Source organism: Musca autumnalis, unplaced genomic scaffold (genome assembly GCF_047663935.1).
Source record: "Musca autumnalis isolate F117 unplaced genomic scaffold, ASM4766393v1 scaffold_1, whole genome shotgun sequence".
Classification (NCBI taxonomy): domain Eukaryota; kingdom Metazoa; phylum Arthropoda; class Insecta; order Diptera; family Muscidae; genus Musca; species Musca autumnalis.
This window is the reverse complement of record NW_027411644.1, coordinates 185,228,025-185,247,327: the sequence shown is the minus strand read 5'-3', so window position 1 is coordinate 185,247,327 and position 19,303 is coordinate 185,228,025.

Genomic DNA, 19,303 nt, shown 5'->3' with positions numbered 1-19,303 from the left:
AATTCCGGCTTCAAAATGTCAGCATCAATTTTAGGTGGATGCGGTGGATATATCGAAAAATGATACACTAGTATTATATTGTATTCTTTGAGTCTTTCTTTGGGCATATGTCTATAAAATGTAAGGTTAAGCCTAAAATCGGAAGGGAGCATAAAAAAACTTGTTGGCTTCAACCCATTTTTACCTATTTTTCTACATTGATGCCAACACAGCTTCCACGTAAATTAATTTTAATGGTCGACCTTATGGGATTCCTCCTAAAACACTTCAGTTTAAAGAATGTATATCATACTATATAGAATATGTTAACAGTTCGCGAATTCTGAAAGGGTGAAACTCGGATTCATCGATTGTAAAAAATTTTTGTTTTTCGCCATATGTATATGATAAATTTCAAATTTCCTTTACAATTCCATTGCAAAAAAATATATATATTTTTTTTCGAGCACATGCCCTCTTTTTGGTACATGGGCTACGGAAAAAAAAATCGTGGTTTCAAATCTGTTCGCGTTCACAATATTGGATGCTGCGCTCAAAATTTATGTGGCGCTTTATTCTCTTATAAAGAAAAATATTTAATAATTTCCTTTGTGTTGTAATTAGAAAATGTATATATAAATCGTTAACAGAATTTGATATCTATACGTAGATGCTAAAATATTTGCTAAATTTATTTTTATTTTCGTGGAAAATAAAAAAAAAAAAATGAAAAAATCTTGGATTAAATTTTATTTATTCTAACTCAGAGTCCATAAAAATCTCTAAAAAATAAATTAAAAATACGTACAGAATCTAGAGAACGCATAGACAAATGTGAGGCCAAAATCATAAAGACTGCAGCAACAACAAAAGACGAAAACTTTTTGTTGGAAATTATTTTAAACATATATTTTTTGGTTTAATACGAAAAATTGGGCAAAAATTTTTGGGATTATTATACTATTTCGCTAATTTTTACATACAAAAACTTAAGTTTTTTGCTAAAACTTCTACAAGGAAAATAGTTTGTCATCGTGAAAGTATATTTGCTTTCCGTGATAAGCAACAGAAATGAGTAGTGCGGAGTAATAATGAAATTTCAACCAAGGAAAAAACACAAAAGTCGAGGCGCATGCGATTTTTGGATACAGCAAGTGCATCTCTATCGATATGTATGCATTTATCTATGTTTCATTCAGTGGCTAAAATGTGCGGTCAGTCGTATCTCACCATTCAAAAAACCTTTAAATGGGTAAAAATTTCGCGATGTGCATATGCTTGTAAGGCGCATCCGATTTCAGTGACCGCCTGATAAAAATACGTCAACATAACAAATTATAAACAGATAAACCAAGAACCGGGGATGTGCCATCACTAGGGTTATGACTTTTTGACATTTTTTCTCAAAAACGACTTTCTGTAGTGAGAATAAATGAACTTTTTCCTACTAATGCGAGCGAGTTCCGTGAGGAAAACTGTTTACAGAGGTACACCGCACGGAGGCGTTCTCACACCTCTATTCTGGCTTCTGGTGATAAATGAAATTATGTGTGTTTTCGACCAGCTGAAAACAAAGGTAGTACATGGTGCGCCTGAACTAACTTTAAATGAAAGGTGCTTACACCTGGGAAGTTTTTGCGGATTCTGAAAGTACAATGTTCATAGATGAGAAATATTAAAAAAAATAAAAAAACAAATAATAAATCACGGTCAAAGTTCAGATTTTTATGGTGTTTTTAGGTTTTCACGATTTTGCTTGAAAACCGATCTTGATTCACGGAGTCTAAAAACCGTTCTTTCCGCTGGAAACTTATGCTAAGTTTACATTTACGAAATCCACTCGATTTCAACTGTCAATTCCATAGCTCAAACGTCAAATGAAATCTCATCTGGATTTCATTTGACGTTTAACCTATGGATTTGACAGTTGAAATCGAGTGGATTTCGTAAATGTAAACCAAGCATTAATTAGGATGTCCAGAGGTTGCATATCCAAAATAATGTTTAAAGCGATGTGAGGAGTGCTTTTAATTGAGCCGGTGATCAGTGATGAACCCTGTCAAGCGTTGGTCCAGGATAGTAACGAAACGCTACCGTAGAAAGTTCCAATGCAACCCCGTCCAAGACTGGAGGCTGGAAATCGGGAATTTTGCGTTTCCTTGTGAATAGTACAAGTTCCGTCTTCTCCGGGTAAACTCCAACATCATTGTCATGGGGCCAGCTTGAACCAAAGCACTTTCCAAGAGATCAGACAGGGTAACTTAAAAGTTCCATCAGCGTAACTCGAAAGTTCCACTTAGTTTTCCTGATTTCACTCTTGTACTTATTGAAATTAACCTTGTAGGCATTCCAATCCGTACTCAGTTTCAGGATAGGTGATTGATCGGTTACCGTGTTATGTGAAGTTGCATAAGATTAATAGACGGTCGTATTTCTACTTTGAAGTTGCCCATTTTGTTGTATGTCCCAGAAGCATGATTACTTATGAGAGAAACTAAGAAACAAATTCATCAAATTTCATAGTTTAGATTAGTCGAGGTGTGATCTACAAACTTAAATGAAAGGGTCACACAATTAAGAAAAGATTCACATTAAGTTAGGAATGACAACTCGAAACCTCGCGTTAGAAGTTAGAGTAGCGTCGAAGACCTAGTCGCTTGGTTATCTATCGTATTTTTGGCTGCCTGAACAAATGTTTTGTTATAACCACATTCCCTAATAACGTTATCCAAACCGTTGATAATACCAAGTTTACGAAGTTAGAGGTGTTTTGTAAACGTGTCGTGTCATCGTCAGAACAAATGTCATTCCAGTCAAATGAAATTTGCAAACTAAATAGACAACAAACGTGGAGCATAAAGTAAAACAAACAGAAGTTAAACACAAAATTGTCCATGGAGAGTTAGTTGTTCCCATCTGCAATTTTACTCAAGCTGAGTGTTGAAAACAAAACGTAATTGTGATGATATGTTGCTGCATTCGTCTAAATAGTACTTGAAGTGCATTTTAAAATTGAAGAAGGTTACTTTGCCTTGTAAATCAAGGTATCGTGTAAGGATCTCTACCTTACTTAGTAATAGCAGGCTCCTTGGTTTATCCATTTCTAATCCACTTTAATTTTTTAATTAATTTAATAATAACTACCCTATCCCACTTCATGCAACATTTTCAAACAACCCTATTTAAATTATATTATTCCAGGAATCACTTATATTGCCCCAGAACCCTTACAACACTCACTTTTATATCTTTCAAGTAGGTGAGTGAATAGGCGTTCTTATCGTCCCTACCACCCACGTTTTTCCACTCCATTTACCAATTTTTGGGAAATTTGTTCCTGTTTTTTCTTTTTCTCTTGAGGCCAATAAACTGCATCCTGCACATTTTCCATAAGTACCCTTCAAGAGTAAACCGGCAAGTTGTGGCAAGTTAAAAAATTCGTTGAAATTTACATACCCACATGGAAAGTAAATAAACTTTAACGTTTTTGTGTTTTCTTTGTGTCCGTGTGTTTCTGTGCACTCTTTCTCTCTCCCTGGGAATATTGTAGCCCACCCTAGGTAAACTGCTTAACGTGTGCATTGTAGTAGGGCCGAAAAAAACTTTCTGCATAAGTAGATATGATTTTTTACTTATGGAAATTGGCCATAACTGGTTGTATTGTAACCCAGCATCAGCCCTCATGGTGATGGCCATTGATAATGTATGGCCATGTATAAATGTAGGTGGCATTTTTATTTCTGTTGCTATCGTTTCCAGTCGCTTGCGTTATTGATATGAATTCCCACCACTCTTCATTGGCTAAATAGCTGCAAAATACCCAAAAGTATCTGAAAATGCGAATAAATATTCAATGTGTCAGGATGTGAAAATTTATGCCAAGTGGAAGAACAAAACAAATGAAGTGTTGAAGGATTGACCGGCCATAGTCGAACATGCATGACAAGGATGATAGCCCAAGCAAAAATGCGTTGAAAAATACAAAAATGTTTAAGTCAACAATTAATGAAATAAAAAAACCTATCGTCGAGTATCCAAAAATTGAATAAGGACACAAAGTGATTTTAAGGCAATTATTCGAACATATTGCAAGTAGTTATGTTTACACAGTGAAAATAAATAAATAAAATTAAAAACATTAATGAACAAGTAAGAACGGCGTTAAGTTCGGCTGGGCCGAACTTGTTATACCCTCCACCACAAGTTGTATTGAAGTAAAATGGAATAATTAGTTTCCTTTCGTGTATGAAGAAGACTTAATACTAAAATTCAGCAATTTCGGTAAAACAATGGGGGCTATTTCAAAACGTCGATCTATACCGACAAATTTCTGACGGAAAGTTTTTATGCTCAAAGAAGACAAAATACCAAATTTCCTATATATCGGTGAGAGAATGTGGCTAAAACTTAAAAAATACCGAAAATCAAGAAGTACGCTTCTATGGGGATATAGGAAGACGTGGACCTATACTTATAATACTCTTCTGGAATATTTTATAACTCTTGGAAGACGAAATAAAGAATTTCAGCCATTTCGGTTGGATATTGACGTCACAATCTTCAGTATTACGAAAATCGGGAGGTACCGTTCTATGGAGGCTTTATCGAAACGTGGACCTATACCGACGAATTTTAGTCAGAAATGGGGCAATATGAAAGCGTGGACCTGCACAGACATATTTCTGGCGAACAGTTTTTTATCACATTGAAGACTAAATACCAAATTTCAGCCACTTTGGTGGAATATTGAAGACACAACCTTCAAAATACGAAAAATCGGTAGGTATCTTTCCATGGGGGCTATATGAAGGCGTGGACCTATACCGACAAATTTAAAGGGGAAGTTTGAGTACCCCCAACGAAGTCTAAATACCACATTTTAGCCATTTCGGTGGAATATTGAGGCCACAACGTTCAAAATACCGAAAATCGGGAGGTACCGTTCTATGGGGGCTATTTGAAGGCATGGACCGATACCGACAACTTTCTGGGGGAAAGTTTTATACCACCAACGTAGACTAAGTACCAAATTTCAGCCATTTCGATGTCATAATGAAACTAAAACCTTTAAAATACCGGAAATCGGGAGGTACCGTTCTATGGGGGCTATATGAAGGTGTGGACCGATACCGACAAAATTGTGGGGGAAAGTTTTATATCCCTAAAGAAGACTATGTACCAAATTTCAGCCATTTTGGTAGGATAATGAAGCTAAAACCTTAAAAATACCGAAAATCGGGAGGTACCGTTCTATGGGGGCTATATAAAAACGTGGGCCGATATATCCCATTTTCAATACCAACCATCCTGCAAGTAATAAAAACTTCTGTACCAAATTTGGACTCTCTATCTTTAAAATTGCGAGCTGTATCTTGATTTCAACAGACAGACAGACGGACGGACGGACAGACGGACATGGTCAAATCGACATAAAATTTTATGCTGATCAAGAATATATATATGTGTTACAAACGGAATGACAAATTTAATTATACCCTCCATATGGTGGAGGGTATAAAAATAAAGCATAAGGTAATATTTAATTGGTATTAAACTGTGCAAAAATTTAAGCTTTTTTGGTGTAAACACCTTTAAGTTTAAAATTAAATACTCTTTACCGTATCTCCCCAATAACACTGTGTGTAATTTTTTGAGTCATGTTTTATTAATAATATTCAGACTCCACAGTGTGAGAGAACACCAAAAATGAGAAGACACGTGTCCCGCTGTTTTTCCCTATCTTATCAACTTTCGCGGTTATAGGCCTCCAAAGGTTTGAGGCTTTGATGTAAAAAGGGTCATTTAGTCAAGACTATATCTTCCAAACCGTTAGAAAATTTGAATTTATCTTGGCGGCAAAGTTGTAGCTCTTGTCTTAAAGAACAAAAAATGTGAACACATATTACCTATCAAACTTCATCTGCAACGTCAAAATCGCCATGGTCAAATTTCTTTTAAAATTTTTATCAAGTTTTGTTATACAGCTATCAAACCGATCAAATTTGAAGCAAACAACCAACTACAAAAATGTACCTCAGATCTCAATAAACATCTTTCTAGAACATACGAACCCTGAAGGAACAGGTCTTAATGGTCAAAATAGCAAAACAATTGCGATTTTTATCCTCTTTTCTCGGCTTCTACTCCATAGATATTAAACCGTTAAAAATTCAAGAAAACAATCAACTACAATAGCGTAGCAAAGCCATCAATAAATAACTTTCTGGAATATGCGAAATGTGTATGAACGGTTCTTAATGGTAAAAATAGCAAAAGTCCTTTGAAAATATCCAATTTTTATACTTTTTTCTCCGACTCTGGTCCAAAGATACGCAACCGCCCAAAAATCAAGGATACAGTCAACTACAAAAATGTAACTTAGATTTCAACAACTTGCCGAAAAAATATATATTTGTATTAAAGCTCAAAAGTGTTACGGTGGAAGCACTTGAAGGAGCACATCAGCATAGTCCACTTTCATACACTACACCACCTTGTGGTAAGGAGTATTATATCTTTGTGCATTATTTTGTAGCACGCAAAAGAAAACGAGATAGACCCATAGTTCCTTTTAGGGATATACATTGAATCACTTTCTGAGTCGATTTACGCATGTCTGTCCATGTATTTTTGTAAACAAAGTATAGGTCGCATTTATTGCCCGATTCGCAGGAAAATTGGGAAGATAGTTTTTTTGGCCAAAGGACGAACGCTATTTAAGGCATTTGGGGCACGAAACACGCTATATATGTCCGATTTCAATGAAATTTGGAATGTGCCACGGAATTTAGTCTAGAAATAAGTGTTGCAAATTATATAGAAATCGGTTCAGATTTGGATATAGCCCCCATATACATATATATTTTCGCCCGATTTAAGGCATTTGGTGCACGAAACACGCTATATATGTCCGATTTCAATTAAATTTGGAATGTGCGACGGTGTTTAGTCTAGAAATAAGTGTGCCAAATTATATAGAAATCGGTTCAAATTTTGATATAGCTTCCATATATATTCTCGGCCGATTTTAGGTATTTGATGCACGAAACGCGCTATATATGTCCGATTTCAATAAAATTTGGAATGTTTGCCGGGATTTGGCCTAGAATTAAGTGTGCCAAATTATATCGAAATCGGTTCAGATTTGGATATAGCTTCCATACATATTTTCGACGGATATGAGGTATTTGATGCACGAAACACGCTATATATGTCAAATTTTGATGAATTTTGGCTATGTGACGGAATTTGGTCTACAAATAAATGTGAAAAATTATATCGAAATCTGTTCTGATTTGGATTTAGCACCCATATATATTTTACATATTCACAGTGGTGTAGGGTATTATATAGTCGGCCCCGCCCGACTTTGATCCTTTCCTTACTGATTTAAGTGGATTTTGTTTGAGAGTTGTTTCATTTCGATAGATTGCATGCTCTCCAGCCATTTCAGTTGGTCAGCGCATAACTTTGGACACTATGTCATGCAGGATTGGCTTATCCACGAAAAACATTCCAGCTAAATTTGGGAGTCACATGAGCCAATATAGTATAAGGACTATAATTGGCTTCGCTCATAGACAGCGATGATGACGACGTGAAATGTTAAGATATGGGATCTCCATACTGGGTCTCAGTGAAGTACGTTGGAACAGTTCAGGGGAATATGACTCCCTCAAAGGTAACAACAATTTCCTATATTCTGGGAAACCTATTGGCAGTAACCATGTATCGGGTGTGGGGCGGCTATTAACAAGAGAGGCTCGAAAAAGTCTAATGTCATGGACACAGTTTTCAAACAGAATTATGAGCGCCTGCTTTAAATCTAAAATGAGAAACGTTACCAGCGTTCAGTTCTATGCCCCAACCGAGTGCGCTTCCAAAGAAGCGAATGACCTCTTCTGCAGCCAACTAAATGTAACAACAAAAACATGGTTCCACAACATCCCATCCGGGACAAGGGAGACTTCTCTCATATCAATGAGTGCACCCCGATTCATATTTAGCTCAATGATATGTGACCTACTGTTTATCGCCGAGTCCGAAAAGCGTGTCTTAAGACACCCTTTGTGGAGAAGTTTTTCAAGGCTGAAATACTCAGGAAATGTCGCCAACACTACTGAGGGGTATTTTGCCACCGTTGAGAATTTTTGATGTTGCCTGGGCGGGGAATCGAACCCGCGACCTTCTTCGTGCAAGGCGGGCGTGCATACCATTGCACCACGGTGGCACACGCCAACTAAATGTAGTCCATGATAAAATTTCTCGTGAAGATATAATATGCACCATGGATGATTTAAATGCAAAGTTTGGCTCCGACAATATCGCACTACACCATCTAATGGGCAATCACGGCCTGGCAAATCGAAATGATAATGGAGAACGATTCGTGGACTTTTACAACGCACGAAGAATGGTTATCGGTGGTATCATCTTCGAACGTAAAGACTGCCACAAGACTACTTGGACCTCTCATGATCGGTATAATACCGCAATAAGTTTATTTTTATTTTTTTTTTTATTTATTTTATTTCTTTATTAGTCTATGGATATTTTCCTTACAGACTATAAAATTAAAAATGTTGTACTTAATTTTCTGAATTTAAATATATTACAATTTTACTTTTCAGAGTATTAGGATTCATAGAAAAATCAATAAGATTATATAATTCATTAAAATCTTTAGACATTCTTGTTAAGGGATCAGCATTTGCATAATTCATTCTAGAAAATTGAATAGCTAGTGGTATATAATTGCGAGTAGCTCTTTGGGGAATATTAAAGCGAATATTGTTGATTAGAAATCCAGCATTAACGTCACCCATTATCACATTAAAAAGGAATGATACATTTAACATTTTTCTTCGGCTTTTTAAAGTTGGCAGCTTGATGAGGGAAAGTCTACCTTCGTATGATGGAAGATTATGGAACGAAAAGTTTAAGCTCCGTAAACAGAAAAGTAAGAATTGCTTTTGATCGGACTCGATGCTATCGCTGTGGGTATTATATATAGGATCCCATATGATCGACGAATATTCTAGTATAGGGCGAACAAAGCGTTGTGTATAAATTTTTTGTGACATAAGGATCCATGAACTCCTTACTCCACCGTTTAACAAATCCGAGCACTGACTTGGCTTTGTTTATTGTTACTGAAATGTGTGACTTAAAATTCAGTTTACGATCCAAAAGAACTCCGAGATCCACAAACGTGTTAACTTTCTCCAGAGAGTAGTCGTTGAGAATATAACCAGTATCCATTAACCTCTTTCTCGTAAATCTCATGAGTTTGCATTTCGAGTAATTTATTTCCATAAGGTTAATATTACACCAATTAGCAAAAGAATTCAGATCATCTTGCAGCTGATGATTAAATGACATATCTGTAAAACTGAGAAATATTTTCACATCGTCGGCGTACATCAAGATATTTGAAAACTTTATTGTTTGAGGCAAGTCGTTTATAAATAAGGAAAACAGGAGTGGTCCTAGATGGCTACCTTGTGGTACTCCAGAGGAAACTACAATACTTCTCGATATGGTATTGTTATGTTTTAGGTATGAATAAATCCAGTTGACACTCCTGTTAGTAAATCCTAAGCACTCAAGTTTTATTCGTAAAAGCTTGTGATTTACTTTATCGAATGCTTTGCTGAAGTCCGTGTAAACAGCATCAGTTTGCTTTCCTTGAAGATAACCCCGATTGATTGTTGTGGAAAAGTGAAGTAGGTTAGTTGCTGTAGAGCACTTTTTCTGAAAACCGTGCTGATAGGGAGAAATGAGAGAACTAACATGGTGGTAAATGTTATCCGTGATGATTTTTTCAAAGAGCTTTGGAATCACACTTAATTTTGCAATTCCACGATAATTAGCAATATCGGATTTATTTCCACTTTTAAAGAGTGGTATGATATACGACGTTTTCCAGACGTCAGGAAAAACGGCTTGATTAATCGAAGCGTTAAACAGCATAGTTAAAGGTAAAGCAAAAGCTTCTGCACATTTTATCAAAATGCAACTTGGGATCTTATCAGGTCCAAAATCATAGCCATATTTTAAATGTTTAATTTCTTTTAAAACCATTGTACTGTCCAATAGTGTAATTGATATTGATTGGTTAGAGTTGAGTTGAAAAGGGTATATGTTGTTAGAATAGGTTTTAGTTGAATATGTTGTTGTGAAAAAATCTGCGAATAAGTTGCTTATAACAGTGTTGTCGGATGATTCTGTGTTTCCGTACCTTAAAGTTGCAGGAAAACCGCTGGCTTTACGTTTCGAATTGACAAATTTGTAAAAAGATTTCGGGTTTTGTTTAAAGTTGTGTTTGCGTTTTGAAATATATTTTGAATAGCAAATATTATTCAAGTTGGTATATTCTGAGCGTGCAACTGAATATCTTCCGAAGTCGATAGCAGAACCAGTACGCTTGTATTTTTTGAACTGTTTATTTTTGTTATTCTTAGATATTGCTAATGCTTTAGTGTTCCATGGTGGTCCTGACAGCTTTTTATAAAAATCTTTCGGCACGCAGACATCAATGTACTCATATATCTTTTTGTAAAATATGTTTATGGCACAATTCAGATCATAAGTGCAGGATAAGAGGTCACACCAGTCGGTGTTCTGTAACAATTCACATAACTGTAGATAATTTGTTTTCGGAAAACATAAGGATTTTTCGATACGAATGTTATGTTCAACATTGTTGATAGCTGGAAAGGCGACCTTCATTTCTATTGTCGGATGGTATTGATCTTCTGGACATGTTATTGGATCAGTTCGTTTAATGTAACATTCATCGACTTGATTTACAAAGATAAGGTCTAGTAACTTATGGCTGGAGTTACGGATAGAATTTACTTGAAAAAGACCAAAATCGAATAGGGTATCGAAGAATTCTTCATTGGATTTGTGTATATTTCCAGGCATTAAGTATTTATCTTCGGGTAGGAAATTCCACGAAATACTTGGTACATTAAAATCACCTAAAACAAGAATTAAATCCTCTGGTTTAGCTTTTTGCAGAACAGCTTTAAAAGCTTGGCTGTGCTTTTCATATGTTATTTGGGGAGACGAAGGTGGAATATAGGAACATAATATTAGCATTTTCTTAGAATTATATTTGACTTGAACGGCAACAAACTCAATGTTAAGTGTAGAATCAGTATCCAACAATTCACATGTAAAAATATTAGATACAGCTATTAGTACACCACCACCATTGCTACCTCGGTCACGTCTAAAGATATTGTATTTATTTGATAGAATTTCTGAGTTCATAATTGTCTCATTTAACCATGTCTCTGTCATTACTACGATATGATAATCAAAGGTAAAGCTTTCCAGATACAATTTTGATATTTTGGTTCGAATACCACGCACATTCTGATAGGCAATGGAAATAGCATCGTTATTACCAGTACTTAGTTTTTTGAAACATTTTCGTTATTTTGAGGTATAAAGCCAATATTAACGGGTCTTTGTCTTTCCCTGTATATATATTCACGAACAACTGTATATTCTGGCCAAAAATCAGGATCAATAAGCCGATTATAAATGTTATCAGAGACAGTAACTTTAAATGATGAAATAGAACGTTGTTGAATGGAGTTAAATTTGTGTATTAAAATATCAGTAGTTTGACCAAGTTTAGATTTAATGAAAAGGTCAATAGATTCAACTGTAGTTTCAGCTGCGAGTCTCGTAACAAAAACACTTTTTTTCGGTGGAATGGCTCTAAGAGTAATAATACCAGGTAGTTCATCATTCAGAAGGGGAGCAGGAGGATTGTTGACTGTTCCTGCGTAAGTTATTGGTAGATTTTCAGACATCATGTTTGATAAATCATTTGTAGACTGGCAGTTTAAAGGCATGGCATTATTTGAAATATATGAGTTCTTTGAAATTGGTGATGACATGTTAGATGTTGAAGTAGAGGAGCGATTTGAAGACGACGGAGCATTGATCTCATTGTTCTCATTTTCATCACGTTTCTCTTTGTTTACATTTCTGGCTGACTTACGTCGTTTCGGAGATGATTGCGGCGATTTTAGGTTATCCAGCAACTTATAATTTTCAAATAATTTCCCGAAGTCATCTATTCGATTCGTTAGTTTAGCCATTTCATCTTGAATCTCCAGATACATTTTCTTTTTCGATTGGAAAAATCGGTAAAAACTTACACCAATTTTTCTGCAATCTGCGCAGCACCAATGAACTCCCTTGTTGTTCGAAATGGCATCAGCAACAAGACCAGTAATGTCACTACATTTAATGTGGGAATTTTCGTGACATAGCCAACAAGTTATCATTCTTTCTGTATCAGATTTTATTATGCAATTTTTATTCAAACAAGACATTTTAATTCGATTGTATGTATTGTTGATGAAGTCAATTACAAAATAGTAATGTTTATTTTCGAACACTGATTAAGTTAAAGAGTTGACAGGGTGATTTGAAACAACAGGAAACGGATTCACAACAGGGTGATTCAATCAAATTATCCAATTCAGGAACCAACGTTGATCATTAATAAAGGAAGTTTCAGCCTGTGAACATGTGACTTGTGGAAAGTGCAAAAAACGGAATGATGTATGCAGAAAGCGCCAAGGGAAAGAGAATGCGAGATGACGTATTGTACGTATTGTTTGTTAACAAGTACAACGGCTGATCGGATGATGAGGGTGATCACAAAGAATTGTTATTGTAACAATGGTATCATAATTTGTTGTTGCGAATTGGGTAAACGATTTGTTGTTGCAAAAACTATGCACAAAGCAAAGCACAAGATACATATCAAAGTTTTTCTTTATTTTTTGTTTTGCTCAATATGAAACACAGACACTATAATGTATGATTATTCGAATGTTTTCGATATGTGAACACTATGCTATGTTGGTTATTGCGTTAATATAACGTTTAGCTAATACAGGAAGGTGAATAATTGAGTTTTAACGAGGAGCGATTGAAAACACGTCCGTATTGCAAGAGAGAACTTTTAGCATATATATACAAGTTTTCAAACTCAGCCTTTGTCTAGTACCACATCTAATATGCCTGATGAGCTGAATTAAACCACCAGCGAAACGATCGTAGCATATTGGTTGGATGTGTGTGGACTTCGTTAGATATCAATTTTTCAGAAAGAAAGATGATCAGTTGAAACGTCCGCAGAAGCTTGTAGGGTACCGATTTAACATTAACGTGAGTCCCGCAATATTAGCCCAGTACTAGTTGAAATATCGATCCCTCCATAAAGAAGTACAGCGCTCAATCAGAAGAGACAAACCCAGTCATATTGATAAATTGGTGAATGAAGCTGAAAAGGCAGCAAACATTGTTGACTCCTGTACAGTATTTAGGGTCACCAAAGAATTGTTAACCGCAATATACCTCTTCAACACCCCATAAAATATAAGGCAGGAAATCTTCTCAATACCGACGAAGATCAACTTTCTCGCTGGAGGCAACAATTTTTAAGCCTTTTGAACGTGGAAATATATTCTGAATAACATTATATCGATTTTGATCCCACCATCTGTGATGTAAATTCAAAGAAACGAGCAACAAGTTCCAGTGAAGTCGCCGCTGCCATCAAGCAACTACCTATTGGAAAAGCAGCCGGTATTGATGGTATACGCGCCGAATTATACAAAGCCGATATAAATCTTAGTGCTGAAATCCTTCTCGCTTTAATATCTGAAGTCTGGGAGCAAACGACCAAAGGGATATTCAAAGAAATGTGAAAATTGACGTGGTATTTGTGTGCTACCGACAATGGCAAACATAATTGCCAAAATTATCCTCAAACGAATCAAAGATCACCTTAAGGATTCCATAAACTCAGCCCAAGCCGGATTCCGAAGTGGATGATCATGCGCTGACCATAAAAAAACCATCCGTTTAATTATTGAGCAAAGTGTTGAATTTAATTCAGAACTGCATTTACTTTTCATCGATTTTGAAAAGGCGACAGCACTAACCGCGTCTGCATTTGGAATTCACTGCAGAGAAGAGGTATCCCGCCTAAGCTTATAAACTACATAAAAGAAAGCTACAATGGCGCAAACTGCTGCCTTTTGCATAAAGGGAAATTGTCTCCACATTTTCAAGTTGTGAGTGGAGTAATACAAGGTTGCATTCTCTCGCCTATCTTATATCTGCTTGTCATTGAAGACGTATTATCTGCAACTCCGTTTGATCGGAAAGTTATAAAATGTCGAATTGATGGCACATTTTTAAATTATTTGGCATATGCAGATGACATATGCCTACTGTCAAACTGAGCCTAACATGATATGTCACAAACTTCCAAGATAACCTGAGAGGCACAGGCCTACAGATATATTCAACAAAAACCAAATACATGGGTATTAAGATAAACAACGAACAACAGTTACACGCTGGAGGTCAAAGCTACGAGTATGCCTCAGTAGACCAATTCTGTTATTTGGCAAGCTTGGTGGACCCGGATGGTGGCACTGAAGTAGATGTAGAAGCAAAGATTAGTAAAGCTAAATCAGCATTTGGAAAAACAATTTGGCAAAACAACAGCTTAAGCCTATGAACAAAACTCCGTATATTCTAATCCATTGTCAAATCTGTCTTGCTGTATGGATGTACGTCACCAACGGTCACCAACGGCATTACAAAACGACTACAAGTTTTTATTAATTTATTTCTATTTATCCTATTTTGAACGGACTTGCGGTTTTCAAGCAAAATCGGGAAAACCTAAAAAAGCTTCCCAGGGTAAGCACCTCCCATTTAAAGTTGGTTCAAGAGCACCGTGTACCAGAAAAAGTCATTTAAAAATAATTGATTTTTTTTAACTTTAGAATACGAATTGTGAATAAGTTTTTTTTTGTAAAATCATTGTCAATGCTATCAACTATAATCGTCATTCTGGAAAGTTTATGTTTACCTCTTAAATTTTATAAATTTTTTCACTCATAAACTGCTAATGCTTTGCGGGTATATTTTGAATTTTTAAGGCACCTGACTTAACTTGGCCTATTATCGCTGTAGATAGATAAAAGATACTGGATTTTACAAATTTGATGTGTTTAAACAATATTTATTTAAATTACAATCAAATTTATCGCCATAAATTTTTCTATTTTTGTCCACGGGCGGAATCACTGTGCAATGGTCAAAAATTTTCTCCACCAAAAATTGTCAATATAGGTTTGTGTTTTGGTATAGCCCCCATATAATGGTGCCGCCCGATTGAAGACATTTTTAGATAAATTTTCTTGCCGAATTTGGGCATTTAGGTTTTCCTTGCTGATAAAATCTGCATCTCAAACTGTGGACATGTAAGAAAATTGATTATTTCATTTTAGTTCAAACTATTTTATGGTGGAAGGTATAAAAAGTCGATTTTTATACCCTACACCACTATGTGGAAAGACACCGCGAAATATTCGTCGGAGACCCCCAATGTGGTATACCAATCTTTATATCTCGACGAGATAAAGCAATTTTGAGATGTGTGTCCGTCTGTCTTTCCGTCCGTCTGTCCATTATAAATTGTAATCAAACTCCAGGCCGCTATTATGGAACGATCGTCACAAAATTTTGCATGGAGGTCGGGTTCAGAGCAGAATAGATCCCCATTTTTCTTCGAGATGATCGTGAAATATTTAGCGGGTGAAATGTACCAAAAACATAATTTTTATCCAATTTTGTAGCGGCTCTGTAGGTCGCAATAATAGTCCGATCAACGAAACGAAATTCTGGTAACAGTATATGACAAAGAAGTAGCTTGCAATTTGAGATGTCGATCAGATAATATTTAGAGGGTTAAATGGACCAGAATTTTGTGTGAGAGTTGTGAAAATTTTTAATATACAGCTTATATCTTTGTTCCTGAAAGACACATTCTTCCCTCGTGAGTTATATTTGTAAGGCGATCTCTTGACCTTTGCACTGATGTCGATAACGTTGGTGTACGTGATCAGATAACAGATCTACAGCCTAATATATCCAGGTTTTTGTTTGTAGTGTAGTAATTAACACTCTAGAGGTCGCAATTATAGCTCAATAGCCACGAAATTTCGAGGTAAGAGTTTAGGTAGAAGAAAATGCATATAATTTTGCGTCATTATCTGATATTACTTAGCGGGTGACATAGACCATTACTTTTGTATGAAAAATATACAAATTTTATTTTTGGTCCATATTTTAATTCCTGGAGGGCATATACCGGCAAAGTAGCCTACACATGGAATAATAACTACTGACCTCTCCCCTGATGCAAATTGCAATAATGTGTATGCTAGATAACGGACCTACTGCCTAATATATAATGGGTTTTGTGTAGAGAACCACAATTTCCTCCCATGCTACAAATTGTCTCCATCATGACAGAGAAATTATCAGTTCAGTTGTCAAATTGCATTTTTTATACAAATATTGCAACAAGGGGTCGCCTCGCCACCTATTTTATACCGTAGGATTTAGGATAGAGTTAGGAAAGGATTTATAGGATAGGACGTAGGATTTATACCAACAAAATACGACCAAAGATGTGTCTCATCGAAATATTGGTTTTAGACCCTTCGAGTACCTCACACACAAAATTTGGGAAAAGTGTAGTTTGCGGACCCGTAACGAATCTATTTGATTATTATTTTTTTTGAAGAAGGTTATTTTCACGGTCCCTATTTTGGTCCCTGGTCCTGAGATAATAGTCCAGAAGTTCCAAAAACCCCTGCCGGCTCCAACTAATATTACAAATCTGAAAAAAATAATTCTCAAACTTTTCTAAAACTCAAAAGTTAACTTACTTAAATGGATTTGGTATAGCCCCATATTACGATACCTACAGATTCCACGTATTTTGGAGCAAACTCGTGGTACAAAATAAATATATTTTTATACGGCAGAGGCTGAGGGTATATCACCGTTAGCGCAGCCGACTCATACTATCTTCTTTGGTGTGTAATTGAATATGAATAATTTTGGAATTTATAAATTTGTTTGCATGCAAAATTTTTGAATTTATATTCATTATACCCTCAGCATTTATGCTACCGAGGGTATATACACTTTCATACGGGCAAAATGTGCCTCATCGAAATAATGGTTTGGACGAAATGTGTTTCAGACAATTTGGAGTCGATTTAGCAATGTCCGTCCGTCTGTCTGTCTGGCTGGTGCGCACGATAACTCACGAACGGATGAACCGATTTAGTCCGAAATTTGGCCTTCCCCCACAAAAGTTCGAAAATGTTCGGAAAATTTGTGCGCACGATAACTCTTGAAGGTAGTAACAAATTTGATCCATACTTTGCACAACGTAAAATTTCTACAAGGCTTAGATGAGGTTCCAATATGGACTCAATCGGTTCACTCCTTCGGGTATCTCCCACACAAAATTTCGGAAAAGTTCAGTTTAGGACCTGCTCTCGAATCACTTTGATTTTTTCGTGATGAGAGCGACCGATTTGGTCCACAGTTTACACATCCTAATAAATCTACCAGGTATAGATGAGTTTCGAATATGGACTATATTTGCTTCGGGTACCTCCCACACAAAATGTTGGATAAATTCACTTTAAGAACTGCTCTCGAATCACTTTGATTTTTGTTTCAGCAACTTGTATTCGTTGCTTCAATTACGATAGTAAAACTTTTTTAGGGGCAAGTCCATACTTCTTGAGAAAATAGCCCGAAAGTTGTAAAAAACCCCTATGGTACCATACGTAGTGGCTGGAGAGCTCGAACCGAATACTGCGTTCATCCACACTTTGGATATTGTAATAATTCTCTGAATATTAGATGAAATTCGAAGATGGTGCTAGTAGGTCTACTCCTTCCTGTACCTCCCCCACAAAAGTTCGAAAATATTAGCTAAAATGGTACGCACGATGTCTCATAGACTTTGCTACCGATTAGGTCCAATCTTTTGATCTCTAAATATTGTCAAAACTTAGTTTACGTTCAAATTTGGGCCCTATCTGTCCAATCCTTGTGGTACCACCCACACAAATGTTCAACATTTTTGTGTGGTTAAGGTTCTGTTCAAGGATCCTTTGGACATTTTTACCAAAGGTTATCATAGTGGCCCTGTCACAAAAAAAACCCTATCTATCGATATCCCCGCAAATGTTTGAGCTTTAATCCTATTTATACTTTTGTCGGTACATACACTCCACGTCAGTAGAATAGAACACCTACATTTTTGTTAATGTTAGCTTATTTATCCCAAACGAATGAATCTGCGTTTTTAATCTTATGGGGATTTAAAGTCAATGATGTTCCGTATCAAACACAGAAAAAGTTAAGTTTCTAGTTCTTCGCGAAATGATTTTTTGATCATTTTTCCGATAGTACTATGAAAAATAGGCATTTATTTTTGGTCATCAGGATAGAACATTCATTTTATTTTCCCGAATTTTTGAGATATTAACGCCGAATTTCCTTTCAGTCGATAAAACAAGGCTTTCTAATCATTTTTCATCAAAGAAAGCCTATAAGTAATTCCGCGAACACCGAAATAACAGCGTTAAGGGGTTTAAATTGACAGATATTTGAAACATCTCGGAATATCAATAAGAGGAGCGCAGTTATGTCATATTTCTTCACAATAAGATAGAACATGACATAGACATAGAAGATGGAACATTTTTAAAATAATTATGAAAAACGTCAAAATTTCTTATAAAACCCATGATGTTTTGTTCAATAAAATGGTTTTTCCGCGAACAAGTCTGCCGTTTAAAGGTTTGGAAATATGCTCCACATTTACGAAAAATAATATGATATTAAAACAACCGCTATTTTAATACACTGAGGGAAATTTTAGCACATTTTCAAATTGAACACACCCTTTAGACTTTGAATTTTATATGTGTTCTTATTTCGGTGTCCGCGACTGTTCTCAACTGTGTTATGCCCCAATATAAATGGATCAGGTTATGCTCTCCATACCGGATTTTACGAATTAGTGGTTTTTTTACCTGAACTTGCAAATGTAAAAGCCCCGCTTTCGCGGAAAAACACAGTCATAGAAATTGAGGTTTTAGGTTTCGTATGTTATTTTAAAAAGTACTAAAATTTCTCTCAGTGTATTAAAATAACGGTTGTTTTCGTATCAGATTATCTTCCTCCAAATCTGGAGCATATTTCCAAACCGTTGAACGGCAGACTTGTTCGCGGAAAACCCGTTTTATTGAACATAACATCAGGGTTTTTACAAGAAATTTTGACGTTTTTCATAATTATTTTGAAAATGTTCCATCTTATCAGCATCCGAAGCACTCGATTGTATCCGTCGAGGATGTCTGTGTCATATTCTATCTTATTGTGAAGAAATATT